Genomic DNA, 16801 nt, shown 5'->3' with positions numbered 1-16801 from the left:
CATAAACAAGTAGAAAAGAACACATGAGGCCGGCAAGTTCAAGGCCCGGCTTCTTCTTGCCTCGGCTCATTGAGTTGGATTATGCTGAGTTAGACCTTCTGCCTCTTATTTGGCAGATATTTCTATGTTGTTGTCAGTGATATATATTTTGACAATCTAGTGAGCATTAATGTTTTTCTTATGTGCGCCGTGGCATTCAAGTGCATACCCAATGATCCTGCAAACTGCTTAAACACAGAGCCCAAAAAAAAAAAAGCTGAAAAATGAAAATAGTTGTTGATAATTTGGAAAATATATTGGCTCGGAGACATAATAAATAACAGGATAAAAACAAGTTGTGGCTTCATTTATTTGAGGGAGTAGAATTTTGGAATAGTCAAGATTTCGATATACTGATAGTTTTGTGATACGTTCTTCTCTAGAATTTCAAATGGATAATATACTATATCTTTAGCCACCACTGGCACCGGTTCCACCGCCATGTTCTCTGGTCTACACCTCAGCTACACTTTATTAGTAGTAGTAGTAGTAGTAGTAGTAGGGTTGTGTCATGTTTAGGGTAACTCCTATTCACATACCCTATTAGAAGATATAGATGAAATAGCGGTCACACGTTCAGTATTTGCTTAGTATTTTACCTCAGTTTTTTACCTCAGTATTTGTAAGCCAAAACCAGGAGAGGAACAACCAGAGGAAAAGTATAAGGCCATGTTCACACGTTCCTGATTTCCCTGCTGTTTTTTCTGCACTAAAAACCGCAGCTCTTGGCAGAAAACGCAGGTGTGGTTTTTGGTGCGTTTTGGTGCGTTTTTGGTGCGGTTTTTGATGCGGTTTTTTGTGCGGTTTTTTTATGCAGTTTTCTCTGCAGATTGTCTGTGTTTGACACAAATAAAGCTTTAACTGCAGTGGGGAAAAAAAAAAAAAAAGAAATGATGTCATTTCCTTGTCCAACCCTTTTCTTCTTCCATCCTCCATTTTGGGACTAAACACCAAAATGAGTGGACGTGTTTTGAATGACAGCTCTCCGCAGAGTGCTGAGCGTAGGCCAGATCACAGCCCGCGGATCCAGCTCTATCCAGCTATTTAAGTGCCACGTATTTAAGTGCCACGTATCACGTATTTCAGTGCCACGTATTTCAGTGCCACGTATTTAAGTGCAACGTATTTAAGTGCCACGTATCACGTATTTCAGTGCCACGTATTTCAGTGCCACGTATCACGTATTTCAGTGCCACGTATTTCAGTGCCACGTATCACATATTTCAGTGCCACGTATCACGTATTTAAGTGCCACGTATCACGTATTTCAGTGCCACGTATTTCAGTGCCACGTATTTCAGTGCCACGTATTTAAGTGCCACATATCACGTATTTAAGTGCCACGTATCACGTATTTCAGTGCCACGTATTTCAGTGCCACGTATTTCAGTGCCACGTATTTCAGTGCCACGTATCACGTATTTAAGTGCCACGTATCACGTATTTCAGTGCCACGTATTTAAGTGCCACGTATCACGTATTTCAGTGCCACGTATTTCAGTGCCACGTATTTCAGTGCCACGTATTTCAGTGCCACGTATCACGTATTTAAGTGCCACGTATCACGTATTTCAGTGCCACGTATTTCAGTGCCACGTATTTCAGTGCCACGTATTTAAGTGCCACGTATCACGTATTTAAGTGCCACATATCACGTATTTAAGTGCCACGTATTTAAGTGCCACGCATCACGTATTTCAGTGCCACGTATTTCAGTGCCACGTATTTCAGTGCCACGTATCACGTATTTAAGTGCCACGTATCACGTATTTCAGTGCCATGTATCACGTATTTCAGTGCCACGTATCATGTATTTAAGTGCAACGTATCACGTATTTCAGTGCCACGTATTTCAGTTGCACGTATTTTTGCTATTGTAAGGTGGCATTAATCCCGGTTAATAATGGAGAAGTGTCAATAAGACGCCTATCCATTATTAATGCTATTAAAGTGATTAAAAAAAATATAGGGGGACCCCCCCCAAAAAAAAATGACATAGGGTCCCCCTATATTTTTAGGCCAGAAAGGCTACGCAGACAGCCGTGGGCTTATCTTCATAGCCTAGGAAAGGGGCCATGGATATTTGCCCCCCCGGCTACAAATATAAGCCCGCAGCCGCCCCAGAAAAGGCACATCAAAATGATGTGCCAATTCCGGCACTTAGCCCCTCTCTTCCCACTCCCTGTAGCGGTGGGATATGGGGTAATGAGGGGTTAATGCCACCTTGCTATTGTAAGGTGGCATTAAGCCCGGTTAATAATGGAGAGGCGTCAATAAGACGCCTATCCATTATTAATCCAATGAAAGGGTTAAAAAAAAACACAAACACTAGAAAAAAAATATTTTAATGAAATAAAGACACCCACTTTTTGACCATATTTTATTGTATGCTCAATCCGTCCTGAAGACCCTCGACCTGAAAAAGACGCAAAATGAAAAAACAAATTCATACTCCCTGGCCCTGTCCGCAGAAATCCATCAAGGGTCCCACGAAGATCTTCCATGGAGAACAGACACATCCAGAGATATGTCTGCTCTCCACGGCTGCAGCAACACACTGACAGGAGCCATAGTTCCTGTCGGTGTGTCACTGGGCATGCGCGAGCGAGTTTACCGGCGGTCATTGACCACGGCACTCTCGCTTAACGGCAGTGCTGCGTGGGAAAGTTCAACGCAGCTGTACTGCCGTTAACCGAGATGCCGGAGCCATTGAACTCCGGAACAGTACGCGATACACTGCTAGGAGCTTCGCTCCTGGCAGTGTATCGCCGGAGAGCAGCCGATCGGCGTGGGACACTCGTTTTATGGATTCTGCGGACAGGGAGTATGGATTTGATTTTTTATTTTGGGATTTTTTCTAGGGGATCGAGGGCTTCGCCTACCAGTGTGCTGTTGGTGAGTATATACTCTGTGTTATATGTTGTATGTACTGTGTGTCATGTATGTGTATTGTGTGTGTTTTGTGTAACTTTACAACTGTGCTAAGTCGCCGGACACAGGGACAACTCTCCCATCCTAATACCGGATGGGAGTAGTAGTCCCATACGGCGACTTAGCACAATGGTGGCACTAGCGTCGCATGGGGACACACACACACACACACACACACACACATACATACCAAATCTATCAAACAGCCGACATCGATCCCCATGCGACAGTATGCCTCCATGTCTCTTCGGGATACAGGAACACACTCCGCCCAAGCACTTCCGCCCACGAACTTCCTCCCGCTTCCCCACACTTCCTGCTGCAGCGGTTTCTCCACCCATAACCGCAATAAAACCCGCAGATATATTTTTGATCTGCGGGTTTTACTGCGGGTTTGACCTCACAATGGAGGTCTATGGGTGCAGAACCGCTGCAGTTCCACACAAAGAAGTGACATGGTCCTTTTTTACCGCAGCTATTCAGCGCGGCTTTTTTAGTGAATTTCAGCATCATGTGCACAGTGTTTCCTGTTTTCCATAGGGTTACATTGTACTGTACCCTGCATGGAAAACAGCTGCGGACCCGCAGCGGCAAAATCGTGGCGGTTCCGCAGTAAAAAATGCATTGTGTGAACATGGCCTAATAGAAACACGTCCCCACTTCTGTATTTGTCACCCACTCCTGGTTTTGGCTTACAAACGCTGAGGTAAAAAACTCACCAAATACTGATCATGTGAACGAGGCGAAAGGATAGAATAAGTGGGTGTGTTGATAAGTGTGTAAGGCCACGTTCACACATAGAGTATTTGGTCAGTATTTTACCTCAGTATTTGTAAGCCAAAACCAGGAGTGGAACAATCAGAGGAAAAGTATACTAGAAACACGTCACCTCTTCTGAATTTATCACCCACTCCTGGTTTTAGCTTACAAATACTGAGGTAAAATACTGACCAAATACTAATAGTGTGAACATGGCCTAGTAACAAGAGAGCTCTCGCTCTCAAGGGCCAGACATGTTAATGATGTGGATAACCCATTGCTGTCAACTGGAACAGCTCAATGCTTCATGTTCCTTGCTGTAGGGTCCCATTAGTAAGACCCCAACTCTCAGCTCATAATTATGGGAACCTGTTCTGCAGTAAGGGGTTACCCTTTTCTTGATACAAACCTTGATCAGCCCCTTTAATTCAAACCTATTTTAGTGAAAATGTCTGAAACAGATGTCAGTCATGACATCGCCCTTCTCATCGTATGATAGATCTCTTGGCAGGATTTGGAAAACACCAAACTAATATAAACATAAATTTCATAAAACAGGGAATCGGCAATTTTTCCAATGGCATGGTATGTATCTAATCATGTTGTTATCTTTGTCAATCCTCTATCAGCAGATTCGTCCACCAGTCTAATGTGTATGGAAACTTCCCAATTTTCCCCTCGACAAATTATATTGGAGGATTTTCAATGGCTGATCATTTTGTTCTCCGGGAGATAAACTGCTGCCAGTGGACTGTGGCAGCGGATCTCTCATGAAGAATACAGGAACATAGAATGGGGGGAGATAGCTATTGGCCAAACTATCACTCAGCTGACCTCTGTATAATGGGTGTGGGGAGCTTTCGGGATATGATATCTAACACAGGCGTTCAAAAGAGATTCCACCATTAAAGAAGCACTCCTCCTCCTCCTCCCATCAAAGTTTTAACCTCTTAATATATTGTATTCATCATATTATATAGCACTGTGTACTTACAATTGCTCATTTTGCCCTTCTACCCAGTTAAATTTTCTCTTTTCCATTAGGTCTGTCAGATCACGTGATTAACACCAGACTAGCTGAATCCTTCTAAGATCCATGTAGAAACAGTCTCTTCTCCATGCGTGTGTCATCATTAGAACTACAATTCTACATCACTGCAAAGCCTCTGGCCACCCAGCTCCATCCCCTCTCCAGTTCCTGACCCAGCTGCTTTGCTCCTTCTCCTCCGCCAGGGACATTTAGTGAGGTAGAATTGTAATTCTAATGCTGACTCATGCAAGGAAAAGAGAATTCCTGTTTCTTCATAAAGCTTTGAAGGATTCAACTAGTCTATTAATCACGTGATGTCACAGACCTAATGTAAAAGAGAAGAATTAAGTGGGTAGAAAGGCAAAATGAGCAATTGTACAGTAAGTACACGGTGCTGTATAATATAATTGCAAGATATTAAGAGGATACAAGTTTTGATGGGAGGAGGAGGAGTGCTTCTTTAACTCAGAATTTCGTAATAGAATATTCCGTCACTGTGAATGGAGTGCCATTATCCAGGATAAAACACTACAAAGAATTTTTCTAGACAGTTACACAAATATGATCGAACAGATGAAACCAGATTCTCCCACCACAAAATAAGTCCTGTAAAATTACACCAATAACTTCACACACGTTTCTGTTCTGCTGAGCGTGTAGCAAAGTCATCAAGCTTTGAGAAAGGAAAAAAAAAAAAGCATGGACACCTGAAGGTAGATTAAATATTTATAAACACAACAACATCTTTGCAGATGGAATTACTGATTTATTAATAATTTCCATAAAAAGCCAGTGGGTGACATCCACATAAGTCATATCTTCTGCTTTCAGGCAAGATTCAGCCCATTAATTTCAGATCCGGGTTTGGGTGTGTCTCTGATTTGCTAACAGTAAATTGGCAGAGCCTGGCACTCAAATTAAAGGGGCCGAAACATCCAAAATGCAACTCTTATTTAGAACCTGGTGGGACGTAGTCAGCTAAGCTCCAAATGACCCCTGGGGAATATGTAATTGTAAACAATAAAAAAATACCTGAGCCTGAGTTCTGGAAAGGTTTGCTGAATAGGTAGGCCCCCACATCTTTAGAGTTAAAGAGAAATTTTATCTAAAGTTCTGTTTTGATATATTCCCCAAACAAAGTGTTACTACAGTAGGAACGTGAAGAATTAGATCATGAAAGAGCTCTTCACTCATCATATAGTGTATTTAACATTTGTAGCATTCTTTCCTCCATTTCTTCTTTCAATTTATCTTTCTGTCCTTTTGTCTAATGTTCTTTTATTCTTTTTTCTGCTTTTCACTTTTTTTCATTTTTTTTTTGGTTCGTTTTCTCATTAATTTTCTTTTTGCTTCTCTCTCGTTTTTTCTCTATTTGTATCTACATAGCTATCTATCTATCTAATATTATCTATCTATTAGTGATGAGCGAGTATACTCGTTGCTCGGGTGGTCTCCGAGTATTTGTGACTGCTCGGAGATTTAGTTTTTATTGCCTCAGCTGCATGATTTACAGCTACTAGCAAGCCTGCAACCAGGCAACCCCCACATGTACTCAGCCTGGCTAGTAGCTGTAAATCATGCAGCTGTGGCGATGAAAACTAAAGCGTGCTCTGGAAAACCTGAGCAACAAGTACACTTGCTCATCACTATCTATCTATCTATCTATCTATCTATCTATCTATCTATCTATCTATCTATCTATCTATCTTTCTAATATTATCTATCTTTCTCTATCATTTTCTTTCTTTCTTCCTTCTTTTCTCTTCTTGCTTTCTCTTCTTTCCTTTTTTCTTTTGTCTTCATCCTTTCTTGCTCTCCTTGCTTTCTTTCCTTCTTTGTTTCTCTATCCTTCTTCCTTTCTTTTTCTTTCTCTTCTTCATCTTTCATTCTTTCTCTTTCTCTTCTTCATCTTTCTTTCATTCTTTCTTTCTTTCTCTTTCTATCCTTCTTTCTTTGGTTTCTTTCTCTCTTTCCTTCCTTCCCTCTTTCTTTATTTTCTTTATTTCTTTCTTTTATTCTTTATTTTCTTTCTCTCCCTTTCTTTCTTTCTTTTCTTTCTTTCTCTTTCTTCCTTTCTCTTCTTTCCTTCTTTCTTTCTTTCTTTATTTATTTCTTTCTTCCTCTCTCTTTCCTTCTTTCTTTATTTTCTTTCTCTTCTTCATCTTTCTTTCTTTTTTTCTTTCTTCCCTCATTTACAGCATACCCTACAATAAGATGATCTTTCCATTCCATATCTATCTATTATCTATTTCGATGAATATTCATATTAATGGACAACTAAACCAAGATTTCATAGTGTAATAAACCAGAAATTGGGCTAAGACTCACACTATCGTTTGCAGTTATTCCATTGCAATTACATTATCATACTTATATATAGCCGACTGCATTAGAATGAAAATGGTGATTTTAGTTCATTGATAATCTGGCTAATAGTCAGTTCCAAATTAAGTTTGGCAGGTCCATGATCATTAAAACCTGAATTGGTTCCTAAGCTCTGATAAAGTTAGGGCTAATAGCTTTTTGGACTAGGCAATATCATACAAATGCTACCTGAGACAAAGCCGTGATTCTGTTTTTCTTAATTGATTCAGGGAATGCACATTTGCATTCCATGTAAATAGCAAAATTATACATAATGATTTAGTTAGAGATTTGTACACCTAGCTGAAATTACATTTTAAATGCACTAAAAAGACTTTCCAACCAATATTATGTATCTCCGGCATTGATGATTTGCTCCATGGTAGACCACATAGCGGTCTATATCTCATATATAGTAGTGTATATACAGGCGATGAGGCTTATCTCATTGTACTGGCTATCATTACCATGAAATGAAGAACAAAAGGGGTCATTTTGACCATCTGAAGCTACAATATCAGTGATGGCTTCACCCAAAGTCCTAAAATAGTCAAATAATCCAAAGAGTGGTTAAGTCACTTCCACCTTCAAAGACAAGATACTCATCTCTTAGAGATGTCATCATCCTTGATGGATGTAGTCCCTCAAACTTTAACACCCATCATATGAACCAAGGACATGACTTCAATCTTTTGGGTCTGAATGCAAAATCTGTTCCAAGTCATCCCACCTACCATCCATGAACCATTTTTAACACTGGTGTCAAAGGAGTTTTTACACCCTCTTAAACACCAGCGTCAAAATATCTCATCCTCCACCCCCGATGTTAATATGGCCATGATCTGATTGATTGCTTAGCATTTTATTTGCACCAAATTCCAAGTGGTTACATTAAGAAGATAAAAAAAAAGATGGCAAGTTCTACAAGTTACAAGTGCAGAATCCTCCTTTTATACATCTTTTTAACTCTTTCCTTCCCACAAGTCCATTTTGAGTCAACAAATCCACATTACCTCTAAATAATTTCTCCTTTTTTTGCTAAACTTTTGAGCAGCGGCAGCATGCCGACGCAACATAACATAAAAAAAATGTCCTTTTCTCTTTCTGCATTCAGCTTCTATATTATAAAGTTTAAACATTATGTTACAATACAGAAGGCAAGTACGTGATTGGCAAAAGATGTCAATACCATTTTAAGCTCCATGAAAATAATGTGTTTGCATAGGAACCTTATCATTTGTAGAATAGCAGAAAATTATAGAACAAGCCACAAGCAAGGCAAATCCTGAGTACAAAGGGACGGGAAAAGCAGTAATACATAAGTGGATTGTTCACATGAAAGGCGGACTATATTATTCAACATATAGATGTACACATTCAAGGTTTGTTCAGGTTTACAGAGTTCCTTGCTTAAAAATTGGAAAGAAAATATCCTATGAGTCAGTTATGCTCTGGATGCCATATTCAGTGGTTATGGAGTTATAGTTTGGTCACAGGGTCTCAGATAGATCATAGAAGTGAGTTACGTTCCCTTCCACTCTGTTATTGTGTCCGATTTAGTGCATCTAGGAGTAAAGATCGAGAAAAACAAAACCATCCTTTTTTTGGAAATACCCTAAGTCCTTAGGAAGGTCATTGTTGGGTTTCCTTTACTCTAAATTACCTTCACTGCCCTATTCCTGTTTCCAAATACTGTTTCATCTCCCTGATGTTAATCATCAATGCAAATATCTGCCATCCTGAAATAATAGCCTCAAATCATGCCCAAAGCGAAGAAACTCGTGGGACTTTTGTTGTTCAATTGTTGGCCAATTGTATAGTTGTGTGGTTGACGTAGCACCCAAACTTTCATTAAAAAAGCATTGAGTGATATAATGTCTGCAGCTTTGTGCTTTTGTAACTTTTTCTCCCACCAAAGTCACATTTCTGCCTGTAAGACACAAATGGGAAATCAAGTGACCAAAATCCAGGCTATCTGTAGCAATTGGTGATGGACAAAGCGATTTAGAGGAGCATCAAGCTTACTCCAATTTTACAAATAGTTAGGATTTACTAAAATTTAAATTTTTTTGCCATTCGTTTCAGGCCAATTCAGCGAAATGCCGTTAAGCAACAATTTTGAAATATTGAGGGCTAAAAAGGGTTTAGAAAAGCCTTATACTCACCTTTCCTGGCACCTTCAGTACCTGTCCCACCACCAATCTCATGATCATCTCTTCTATGTTCGCCCTTACTGTATTTCTCGTATCGTTAATCTTCCTTCCGCTCTGGTTTTTCATTCATTAAGCTCTATGATGGGGTGTAATACATATCAATAGTGTGTATTTTTCCCAAAATTACTGCATGAATTGTGAATCATGACACATGTTAACAGTCTACCTGAAGGGACTTGTTGAATGAAAGACCTGATCCGAAGGAAGATAGACGTTCTTAGAAAGAAGATAGAAGAAAATATTCCACTTTATTTATAACTTGAAAAATTCTTCCAAGAATGCTTAGCAGAGAACAATGAAGAAGATAGAAGAAGAAAATAGAAGAGCCATTTGGAGGACTGGTGGTGGTGTAACAAGGACCGTAAAGGAGAGGCGAGTATAAGATTATTTTTTTTAGCTTCCTCCCATTCAAATCAATTTGCATCAAATTTATTGAGTGCACAAGGAATTTCTTTCCCGGAATTGAGCAAATGTTCCCAAATCAATTTTTGATTCATTCAAAAGTACATGGAAGGGAATTCTCTAGACGTGAAAGAGTTAAGATAGAAGGATTGTGTAGACCATTTTATTCCTAAGTAAAACCTACCAGTCCAGTAGTCAAATGTCTGTATTAAATAAACATATAGTCTGAGCCCTGCAGGATTGTCTGTTTTAGATCCTCTCTAAAGGACCTAATTCTGGGAATCCTACAAACCAGAGCTTTGCAGTTTAGCCTCTACATATGAAAGATTCTCCAGCACTCACAGGCTTCAGCTCCTATTATTCCGTGGGAACAACAGAACTTAAGCAGGGATAGCGCATATTTATCTCCGGGCTTTCTGAAGGCTTCAAGACGCAACTTACATGGCTCAGACTTAGACAGAACTTGTCTATGAGCCACAAGTGCAATAAAAGTGAAACAACCTCAAAAGATATCATAGCTGAATTGTGACAAACGCTGGGGAATATATCAACTGGAATATATTTATAGTCCTCCTCCGGTGGTGCTTGTAACTTCCACCATGTTTTAACCCAATGGTCACTTTGTACAATACAATTTGTTCTTGTTGAGTCTGTTGAAAATGATCTGATTATGGGATGTCCTGCTGCTGAGATCCCAAGTGATCGCTTGGAAAAAAGCATTCAATTTCCCTACAGTGACACCTCAGGTAAAATAAGGCATTACATTATCATAGTAAGCTACTAATCTAAATCATGGATGTGCTAGGTCCTCCAAAGCAAAATTGGTTATTTTTACCTATTCTCAAGTCCTGGTAGGAGATAAACTAGAGTTAAGGAAAAAGATTTGCAGCCCATGTCATGACGTCATCGCACGTCAATAATGATGACACACTGGGCTTGCCAATTAAAAGAGGTGTCTGAAAGTAGGCGGGTGTTCGTGAGGCTATGTTTTAGGCAACTAAAAAAAAGAAAAAAAAAGTAATAGTACACTTAATTTTTTAAATCCTCATTTCATTTTTTTCCATTTTCTTCCTTTTCTGTTAATGACATCTGTCAAAAATATCTTTACTTTCTAAAACATTTTTTCTAAAACATTCAAAAATAATAAATTCTCTACCCCAAAAAATATTGTGAATCATTTGCCGCACTATACACTGCGTCAATACTTAGTCTATCACATCGTACAGTATTAACCATATATTTTTTTAAATCTTTGTTTAATTTCTTTCTATTTTTAATTTAGACCATTATTTATTTAAGATATTTGCCCAAAATGTCTCCACTTTCTATAACATTGTAAACCCTTACAAATATTACATCCCCCTAGCCTCAGTGAGTGTAGTAATATTATGCAGAATTTGCTGCATTATACATTAGCGTGACATATTTAGTGAAAACATTTTGAAAATTGAAACCCACACCTGATTAAACATAGATAAAGGTCACTTCTACCTTATATTTTAGCACATGCGGACAAAATAATGGGTAGAATTGGAGGACATCAAATGAGGGAATGGCATTAAATATTTTTCTTCTATAAAAGTGAAATTTACATTAATGGGCCAATTTTCAAGCGTTTCCCAATGTAACTGTAATGACCACACTTTCCATGTATAGCAAATAGATTTTGCTTTAGCTAAATTATGACTACTCATGCCAATAATGATACAGGAATTTCTGTAATGCATATGCATTTTTCTTATTCATGCCAATATCCATGATACACCTGGGATAATCTAAATATATATTGAAATACTAATTTGGCTGCACTCTAAGTTTAGGATTCTTAAAGAGATGTTCCAAACTTTGTTAATGGACTAAAAAGTAAAGTCACACCATTTCATTTGTTTCATATTTCCTAAATAGTTTTTCTCTCATTTCTCTATTGCCATCCCCTTCTTTAGCCATCTAGCATCATAGGTAGAGTATTGTTATCTGGGCTTTGCAAGTGGCCTTGTGTACTTCCATGTGATCATCTAACCAGGCCTATGTAAGGCCTACCAAGACACACACCTGTGTCGAAGTATTAAGACTTCTAAGTGCTCTGAAGTACTGTGTGTGTCCAGGATCTCTGTCTGTGGCCTCCAGTACTTCTGGTACTTGTCTGCTGCCTCCAGGACTTCTGCTTCCTGTCTGTGGCCTCAAGGATCTCTGCTACCTGTCTGTGGCCTCCAGTACTTCTGCTACCTGGCTGCAGCCTCCTGGACTTCTCCTACCTGTCTGCGGCTTCCAGGAACTCTGCTTCCTGTCTGTGACCTGCATGGCCTCTGATACCTGTCTGCCACCTCCAGTATCTCTTTTACCTGTTTCCTGCATACAACACCCAACTGCTGAACCAATACCCATGGCCCATGTGCTCACCCGGACATTGGGCTTTGAGGATCCACCTCACCTAGTGAGCCTAACATGTGTAACAGCTGTAGACACTCCTGAAGGTACCAGGGCATTTTTAGACTAGTGGCTCGTGCAGCCCTGTGATCGATAGCCTGATTAGGGGTATGTTGTGGTAAGGAGAAGCCTCCCATAAACCCATCATTTCAGCAAGAGTCAGTAGACATCTTGGAGCATAGCATGACCATTAGACCTCAACTACAGACAGTAAAACCACCCTCCTGTTTTTCTGTGGCTATTTAAGAGAATGTGCACACTAATTGTGGGAGCGCCCATCAAGCAATGAACGTGTTCTAAAATGGTAACTATTTAAGGAGTTGTCCTGATTTGGCACAAATGTCTACAGGTACTCTATGTGACTGTGGACTTGTGAATTCTCACAGAGGGAACAGCACGTGCTATTAGGATTCTCTGGTTCCGGTGTTGAGCCCAAGCACTCATGTGACTACACGTATATGATGTGACACATTCCAACTAGATGTGCGCTGCCTAGCTAATTCACTTGTATTGAGCGAGGCCACGGATGTCTAGTCAGAATGTAGCCAGGAGTATGCATGGTGCCTACTTGTGGTCATATGACTGCCAGCACCGGAGAATCCTGACAGCATGCAGCGTGCAATGTGAGGATTCACAAGTCTGCAGTCACACCAAACTTACTACACAAAATACTGTATAGACTAGGAGAAGACCAACCTACGTGTCGTAGGATTTATACTTTGGGTGGGAATGTTGCATGAACTTTTTTTTAGCAGTATGGTTACAATAATTGGGGATCAAGCACATTCTCTTTTTCCTGTTATTGTTTTTTCTTCAATTTTAGAATTTATAAAAAATTATATTTTAACTGAAGCCATCGCTTTTTACTTTATATATTTCTTGGGTTCCAGTTCCTGTCTTGGTCTGTGCACCGCACTCAAGAAGGCATTACCTTAAACTGGTGAGCTGATGAATTTGTCTTTTCTATACATTTGTGAGGAATTGTGATAAGTGACTGCAGATGAGAATTGCCAGGCATGATGTTACTACATGTAATTTAGGCTCAGAACATTGAAATTACTTCCAATAATACCCACATATTGGAATAATATGGGAAGTTCTATATAAACTTGCTTGCTGTACATGGAGTAAATCCTCCGACTCGCGGAGGAAGTTGGCAGTAATAAAAAGTTATGAAGCTAAAACTTCAGCCCGTATTGCTTTGGATCCTCTAATTCTCTAGTTACTGTAATTGCAATAGATTAAGCGTCTCTATGTTTTACAACTCTACAATGCAATGTATATTATACAGACGTTTATTTGGGGGGATCTATGATCATCCTCTTAGCATTGCAGTAAGTCACGGAGGGTTGGAATATGAGAGAAGACAGCTCTGCTGACTTGAGCCGCTTCATAGTTGCCTGGGATTTTAGACACGTAACATAATATACAGTAACTGTAATCTGTCGATGGAACCAGAACAAGAATTAAACTCTTTGTCTGTATCGGAAAACATTAGATTATTTGGAATTGATAGAGAGTGGCCATATTGGATAGCAGCTACAAAGAGACTTTCATTCTTGATCACCTCCTGTTAGGTCAATACATTACACAGACAGCCCACTGATTTTAAAGGAGGTCTGTCGGCAAAAGATGACTGTTGCTGCTGGGCACTATGCACACCGGAAAAGGTCTACCTGTCTCGGGACCTGTCTTGGCTCTTGTGTTTAGATGATTATCTAACACAAGGTTTTTTTTTTAGTGATGTCTTATTCCTCTTACACCCCCAGCATATAGACTCCCCGGCAGTGAGATAGAAACGCGTCGGGTGGGTTTTTTGGGGAGACACAAGGTACAATATTACACTTCGGGACTGCCCTTCTGATGACTGGAGCCACTACATGGGACATGAGAGGGAGCTCTGGGGTCAATGGGGCATCAGTGTTGATTTGGGTCCTCATGTGGCTCCATGAATTATAACAACATGTCTTTTGGATTGGGTAAGACTGAAACAATTTACTATTGACATGGGTATGAGCACTGCACTTTATAGCATCTAGGCATGATATGCCTATTTGTCCTGTAGACAGGTGGTTCTTGTTCATTATTGTAGGTATATCCTTAATTTTAAATGTTACTCTTAAAAGTTATATTTTAACAGACTCTTCTAATGGTATTTATTATCAATATTTTTTCATTCAGTATTACGATCTGTATTAAAATACAGATCCACTGGGTTTTTTTTCTAGACTCATACCTCCTGTACTTTGAGGAGAGTTTTCAGCAGGCTCCTTATCACATGCAGGATTACAGTGACTAGTGACATCTTTATACACAGCTGATAGCATATAATGCAGCAATCACAATAGGCCATATCACAGCTGACCCTTTTTCCTCCTTCCTTCACAATATCTTTTGTCCACGCTCATTTGAAGCTTCAATAAAAAAGAATAGAGTCTGTTCTTTGTGGCAATGTACATGTGTTGTTTCCTGAAACTACCGGAAATTAGAGTCTAAATAAGCGCAAGTGTCCAGTGCAAAAATTACAATATTTATATTTTTTACTTTTAATACAGATTGAGACATGAAAAAAAGAAAACATTGCCACAAATGTAAAAAAAGAATATTAACACAAAAACTTGATTTAAACAATATATAATTTTCTGATGATAACCTTTCTTTTAAGGACCAGAAAATTTGGTTTTAGGGCCAAATTCTGACTTAATAAATGTTGGCATACCAGGGTAAGAGCAGAATACCTTATCTGAAAATGACTTTTTAGACAATTAATTAAATGGTACCAGTGGCGCACTATGAGGAGCTCCTCGACCATGGTCCATGCACAGTGTCCCATTATGATACCATTCATGGCTGGACTACTTCTCATCTGGCTTTGGAGTCCCCTTTTGACCATGTGAGGGAATGTGTTAAAACCATCAAGACATATTGTAAATTTTGCTCATATATAGCACACGGGCTCCTCATATTCACATGTATACCAGTTTGTTATATGTCAGGTCACAAGACCATGCTGCTTATCTTTGCTGCTCTTCTTTCAGAAAGCTATTTTTTTTCCTTTATTTCTAATCTTCAGAGGTGCAATCCTTGTTTACTGCTCCACTCATCCCAGATAAGAAGCAGAGGTGAGAGGAAACTTTGATTAAATCTCATACATGAGAACTGACCAAGATAAGATCCTAGTGAATGTCGTTTTTTTATATTTAGAAATGATTGACATATTAATATGATAAGGATGATAATAAAAAAAGACTAAAATATTGCAAAGGATTAAGTAAAACAAACCTAAATGAACTCAGATGTAGTGGTGCTGAGTTTGCCATTTAGCATAACTAAAAGAGGTTTCTGGGACTTTAACATTGATGGCTTATCCTTAGGATAGGTCATCAATGTCTGATCGGTGGGGGTGCGACACCTGGGGCCCCCACCGATCTGCTGCTGCCGATGTTGGCAGCGACTGGAACTGTTCCATTATGGAGCTGCACGTCACTGCGCCGTCGACTGTATAGTTACCATGACCGGGTACTGCAGATGTGCAGAAGGCCATGGCAACTATAATGTTGACAGAGTTGTGCAGTGCAGCTCCATAACTGAGCAGTGCCAGTCGACACCAGGTACAGCTGATCGGTGGGAGTACCAGGTGTCGCACCCCCACCGATCAGACATTGGTGAACTATCCTAAGGATAAGCCATCAGTGTAAAAAAGCCCCTGACAACCCCTTTAAGAGCCCTATACACATTAGACTAATGTTGGCCAAACTCAACGATTTCACCTGGATTCTCTGACAGCCTAATGTGAATGGGAGCACTGGATAACCGATCATCAAGGGGAGATGTTGATCAGGCATGTCCAAAATTTGCTGATTGTATTATCTCCTGGAGTTATGCCATTGGACGCCTTTTTCATAGAGAACACAGGAGCACTCTCACTTGATCGAATGGGCGCTCCTGTATATTGGAAACAAGGCTCTATGCAGAACAATCGGCCAAATTATCCTTCGGCCGACTGCATCCAATGTGTATGGCCAACTTTAGGGTCACCAATAGATTCATGAATTGGTCGGCTACATGTCTACTTATGACCACAGTAGGGCTTCAAAGTACTGACGGCACAGGAACTGCAGGGTAAGTAAATGGTATATACAGTATAATGGTTTGGTTTTTTTTACTGCCATTTTGCTGAGTTTGGCTCCTATTGTTAAAGGTCCAAAAACAGCTTTATCTGACAAAGCCACAAGCATCGAAAGGCAGAAAATCCAGTAACAAAGGGTTAGTTCACAATTTAGCTCTGCTACATCAGTAAATAACTGCTCAACATTTCACCACCGATGGTTCTTTTAAGTCATGACAAAAAAAGAGATTCGGGGTTTTTATTTTCTTACTCTAGAACGTTAATTGAATTTCAGATAGATATATCACATTACCTGGAAATAGAATTTAAAATAGACGTACTAAAAAAAACAGTAAAAAAAAGAAATCAAATACAATGTAAATTGAAACTGTGGATGTTATGCTGAAGAATAGGCTGGCTGTTTTTTTCGTTTACGGAATGACAGATCCTCCGTGGTTCGGGATTGAGCAGTGGTGGAGGATGCGGGTAACAGATTGCTGTAGTTCAAACTTGTCAGGATGAACGTCT

General features: G+C 39.6%; 1 protein-coding gene across 7 annotated transcripts in view; it reads right to left on the bottom strand.

Moving 5' to 3' along the window:
- The window catches only part of CAMTA1 (calmodulin binding transcription activator 1), a 2053806-nt gene that overhangs the window by 1602743 nt on the left and 434262 nt on the right, over window positions 1–16801 (bottom strand). The gene's annotated exons all lie outside the window — the stretch shown is intronic.

Source organism: Ranitomeya variabilis, chromosome 4 (genome assembly GCF_051348905.1).
Source record: "Ranitomeya variabilis isolate aRanVar5 chromosome 4, aRanVar5.hap1, whole genome shotgun sequence".
NCBI classification, from domain to species: Eukaryota; Metazoa; Chordata; class Amphibia; order Anura; family Dendrobatidae; genus Ranitomeya; species Ranitomeya variabilis.
This window is presented reverse-complemented; position numbering and strand designations above follow the sequence as displayed.